The sequence below is a fragment of the Melanotaenia boesemani genome, chromosome 2, assembly GCF_017639745.1.
Source record: "Melanotaenia boesemani isolate fMelBoe1 chromosome 2, fMelBoe1.pri, whole genome shotgun sequence".
In the NCBI taxonomy this organism is placed as follows: domain Eukaryota; kingdom Metazoa; phylum Chordata; class Actinopteri; order Atheriniformes; family Melanotaeniidae; genus Melanotaenia; species Melanotaenia boesemani.
In genome coordinates this window covers 32,286,792-32,292,643 of record NC_055683.1, presented here as the reverse complement: position 1 = coordinate 32,292,643, position 5,852 = coordinate 32,286,792, and positions in this window count along the sequence as shown.

The window sequence follows — 5,852 nt, the reverse complement described above, 5'->3', positions numbered from 1 at the left end:
GTTAGAGAAAGTCCAGAATTTATCTTCATTCTTACAATGACATCACCATCTCCCCTCACATTGCATAACATTCCTATTGATGTTAGGCTGTAGTTATAATTGCTCAAAATATGACAGTAAAAATGTGAAAAATGTCCGCTGGATGCTTACTTCTCAAATAATATATAGCTACAACATGCTAGCCGCAAATGTTAGTTGTCATTGGACTTTCATGTAAATTTTTAAAGGAGTTTCAAAAGAATATTTGGATTTTTTTTTCTTTCTTTTTGTGGTCTCTTGTTTCTTAATTATGCACCATTACCATTTAACTTCCAAGCGTCTTACTGGAGGGTAGCAATAGTGAAACAGTCTGCTTATGTTTTTTCATGTGGGTTAACAAACAGCTTGGTCCTTTACCACCACCTTGTGGTGACATTGTTGTTTTATTGCCAGGCGATGCTTCAAAAAAATCTGTATCAAAACAACTTGAAAGTCATTTCTCAACTCTAATTCGGTTATTTCTGTGTGCATGGTGCAGGCAAAAAGGTAAACTGATTTTATGATATGCGACATGAGATGCTGTACCTTTAAGGATTTTAAACAAGAATTGTCATTTATGTACCTTTCTGTACACTTCTTTGGTTTAGATGTTAGCATTAGTACAACTAATGCAGACAGAATAGTCTGAATTGGACAAACTCACAACCGAAAATCTTTAGATTTACATGATAGCTAAGAAACAAAACAAAAAATTTATGAAAAAAATAAAAATAAAAAAAATAAAAAACAAGTAAGCTTCCCAGATAAAGCAGCGGATTTGTCAGTTGTTGTGGCATCTCAGATATACACACACAGTTTCCATGAGAAATTATTTATTTATTTAACTCCCATTTAACATTAGAGTTTTCATAGTATAATTTTCTGATAGTGTTTCATTAGATGTAGATACTAAGACAAAAGAGTTGTAAAAAGATCATTGTGAGACTTAAATTCATCATTTAACATGTTAATCCTGAAAAACGAGAACATTCTGATGCAAAGGAGTTATAACAAAGAAGCAGCATGTAATGCAATGGGAATTAAAACGACCTCCAAGCAATAGATAAAATGTGAGATAATCACCAGAGATTAAAAAAAAAAAAAGATCAGAAACGTGTGTACCCGACTGAGAAATTTTTAAGTGCTAAAAGTTTAATAAGAAAAATATTGGCCTTTCAGATTACACTAAAAATACACTAATAAAACCTGTAGACAGCTGAAAGCAGTATGAAAATTCTCACTATGTATTCCTGTTTAATAGAATCAATAATGAGCATTTAATTGCATTTTTAGAGGCAGTACGTGAATACTCATAATTCCCATTATCCCAGAGCCCAATAAGACCCAGCAGATAACCATCTGTACGGTAGTGGTTTCACGATCACACACATGCACACCAGCAGCATCATTTCTTGTTTAATTGGAAACCTGAATATTAATTCCTATGTGATATTAGCTTCATCTAGAGTTTCATGAAGAAGAATAGTGATTAAAAGTCGAATCATACCCGCCTGTCTTCTTTTTCTCTTCTTTACTCTGTCAAGATCTCTTTTTACACTTTTTCCTGGTATAGGAGAAAAAAATACTTTAATGTGGATATATTTCACCTCATAATTCTGGGGTGAGTTTCATAGAGTTGCAGAAAGAAAACTGGTTGAATTCACAGGAAACAAACAGTGACCATACTGTGCAGTAATTACTCTGCCTTCCAGTTTGTTTTCTTAACGGTTTGCTGAGCACAAGTTTGTTTTTGTATTTTCTCTTTGTTGTTGTTTTTTTTTTTTTGTTTTTGTTGGCAAAGCATTTTTGGGTCTTAAATTTTACTAAGTTTTGTTTTTCACCTTCTTAGAAATTGTAGGGTAAATGTAAACTTATTACAGATATTACATTGGTGGTTGTTGTTTAGTCTAGATCTGCTTTGTGATTCATGCTGATGTTTGGTGATGTTTGTTGAAACATCTTTTATAGCTCTGTAAGTGTGCTAACACACAGAGAAAAACTTAGGTTTTATTAAAATACTATAACAAACAAGCTATATACATTATTTTTTTGTGCCATAAAACTCTTTTGGTGTTCAAAGCATGTCCCACAGGGGAGGGTGTGAGTGTGGGGTTATATGGGGTGCAGATTGGAGTAAGTGGGGGAAGGGGTTGATGACGCACTGGCTCCCGGGGTGTGCGGCTGGAAAATTGGGGTGTGTGCTGGCCTATGCGGGGTGGTTACCTGGGGGGGCCTGGCCCTCCTAGGCATGTTGCGGGCCCGCTGCCTTTGGGGGGTGGGGTGGCCGCCTCTGGGCTCCTGGGGCCAGCGGCTGCCGATCTTGGCCCACTGGGCCCTGTGCCCCAAGACCGTGGGGGGCTCTTGCTGGGGCTCTCCTCTGCCGTCCTTCGGGTGGGGCTGGAGTCATCTTCATGGTGGGGTAGCTTGAGTTAGTGCTCTGGTGCTGCTGCTGAGGGCCCAGGTCTCTGGGCTGCCCTGGTCTGCCTCTGATCTCCGTAGAGGTGTGGTCGCATTTGCATGTTCTCACTCACCACTCTTCATCACTGATCACTCGTTATTCCTCATCCTCTGCATGCTGACACAGTCACTGAGTTGTCCAGTGGGTTTTTATACTAAGAGATAATTCTTTTTATTTTTCCTGTTAGTATCTGGTCGCTGTTATGCTACTTTCATGATACGTCTTTTTGATTTGGTTATTATTTAAGAACTCTTAATGACTAGCAGCTCTGTTTTTTTGGTTTTTTTTGTTTTGTTTTGTTTTGTTTTTTATTTTATTTTTTTATACAAGTTGTAGGAATTTTCTGGTGTGTTCATGTACAGGTGTAACAGATTGTTGTCTGGTGATGGTGTGGATTGAAGGGTCATTTCTTTCTGTCTGTGATCTTTTTGTCTCCTTTTTTCCTTCCCTTTTCTTCTTTTGGCTATTTTCCATCTTTTTCTGTCCCCTCCGGTCAGGTCCAGCAAGATTACATAGATTCTGTGATTCAAAGTAAATAAATAAATAAATGAATCAGATTATCAAGAGGAGCCTTACCCATAGGCCTCACCTTTGCAGAGCAAATTTGTTCAGCACGATACAGCAACCAGATTATCATTTTGCTTGCTATGATGCTGGATAGGACAAGTTAAAAAAAACAAACAAAAAAAAACAAAACATGTCCCTTTATTACAATGAGCATATGCATACAGAATACCAAATGTGCCTTAATCTGCTCTGATGAAGATACAGAAAGTGTTGAAAACGGTAGTCCCCTAAGCAGAAAAACTGCCCAAGTTGAAATTACTGAGCTTTTTAAAGTCATTTTAATTTCCAGAGAGTTAAAGGTAGGGTAGGATATGTTTTTCAGGAGAAATTTTTTTACTATATTGCTTAAAATCTCCTCCATACCCCAATTGCATCCCATTAATTAAATGCTCTAACACAAAAATTAAAAGAATTAGTTACTTGTGGAACAAACAGGACTGAAAAAACACCATCCAATCATTTTAACTATCCCATTCTAAAAGATTGATTGGTGTCTATGTGGTTAGCTTACAGTGTGAAAGCAAACAAACCATACAGCAGGGGTGCCCAAGTTCGGTCCTCGAGATCTACCACCCTGCAACTTTTAGATGCAACCCTTCTCCAACACACTTGAATCAGATGTCATCTGCATGTCATTCAGCTCTGCAGCGGCCTGGTAACGAGCCAGTCATTTGATTCAGGTGTGTTGGAGAAGGGTTGCATCTAAAAGCTGCAGGATGGTAGCTCTCGAGGACCGGACTTGGGCACCCCTGCCATACAGTGTGCCAAAGAGAGGAAGTGATGTAGGACATGTCATAGTGCAATGTTGCCTCTCCTGCTGCTCATACTGGACGGATTTTTGTGAAAACTGCGTTAAGTTTAAATATCAAGATAAAAACAGCAACACCGTGACTGCAGAAACTTTAGTTGCTCCATTGTTTACATACACTAAACAAGCTGTTTTCAATCCTGACCAACTAATGAGCCAGATTTTGTTCTTTTGGTTAGCGGTAATGTCGCCCCCTAGCGAGCAGTTGTAACAGCATAATGTTGTCCAGGCGGTTTGGTCTGCTTGAGCAAAGCAAAGCAAACCAAAGTGTGGAATTTTTTTAAATTCACTCTGAAAAAAACATATGTTTTGTCATTTGTTTTCTATTTACTTTTATTTTCATGGTTAAACTTCCTGATCTTGCAGCTTCAACACATCTTTCTAGGTTCAAGAATTTCCAGCATTAATCGAGTTATGTTAGATAACAATGATGGGTGCACTGCAGCAATTATGTTAAATTTGGCAATAAACAAATAATAAATAATTGAATAAATAAATTTAAATAGATAATGTGGAATAGTATTTAAGATTCAAGGGGACCCTAATATCCAAAATGCTTGGCAAAGCAGCCAGACCATCATTCTGCAGTCATGATGCTGGACGGGACAGGTTTAAAAAAAAAAAAAGACAATGATCTGGAAAACAGTTTAAATTTATTCATATATTCTGAAAACTGATGCCAAAGACATCCCATCTGTGTTGGTGTGTTATCTCTCAGGCTCCTGACAGAAAAGCAGTAATGGAAAGACGTTCTCAGATAAAACTCATTCAGCGTGTAGTGTTAAATTTTACTTTCCCCGTCAGTCTCCCTAAACAAACATCATTAATGAATCTTCCTTGTCTCATGGCAGCACAGATATGTTTAACACAAGCCCCTGTAAGTATAAAGTATAAATGGATTTTTGTATCAAACCAGCTTTGCAGCCTCTACCAGCTTACATAACACAGAAGAGATTTTAAAAATGAAATGGCATGAATATAAACTCAATTCCCAGATATTTTTTAGAGATAAAGTTACACATTTTACAAAAATACAGACTATACTTTTGAGTAATGACACAAGTATTGTTTACACAGGCTTAACATCATTCCTCTTAAGTACATTTTTTGCCTGCCAACTTAATTGTTGAGATCTGCGGATGCAGCCAAAGCCGCAGCTCTTACTTCAAATTAATTTGGTTTACAAAATCCAGATGAAGTGTGAGTAACCGTGTATCATCTGCATGCTGCTTGGCCATCCAGACACTGTTGTATATTTGTGTCTAATAATAAACACTGCTGGCAACACACAGACATGAGCATTTAGAGCAGCACCAATATGAAGCCTTTTAGGCTTTTGGTTGCAAGCATTAAGTAAATCATTAGAAATAGTTTTGAGAAACATCTAATGATGTAATTTCTGCACAAAAATAAATGAAATGTCATCCTTTTGGTGACAGGGAGGAAGACCTAACTGCTCCTGCCAGACTTGGGCTGACAGTGTGCTTCAAAGGGACACAATGCAAGTCTACTCACAAAAAACACAGAAGAAAAACACCTCTAAGATTTCATCCTCCTCAGCCCTGTCCGGACCTCTCCACTTGCTTAAAGCAGGTTCTGCTTTGTAGTTTCTCTGCTGCCTTATATTTAGCAAACCATCGCCACAGCACTCGAGTCATCCCTGATTGCCAATTAGGGACTCCTGATGCTTCCTTGCCTCCAGCGAGAGCAGAGAGAAGATGACAGACGTAATTTGGTGATTAGGTGTCATCCTTCAACATGCAGTTACAAGTGCGGGCAGGGGTGTTGTGTATCTAACCTCATCACTGCCAGATTAACATCTGTAGCAGAAGAAGGCTCAACTACAGGTGAGACTAATGATGGAAAAGGTTTGCCCCACTGAGACATTATGATTAGTTGAGGGCTTGGGAGGCATTGTACTCATCGGGAGAATGATGAATAAAACATAAACTGCCAGCTGATAGTAAGATGGAGATGGAAATCCAGCTTTATGAAAACAAG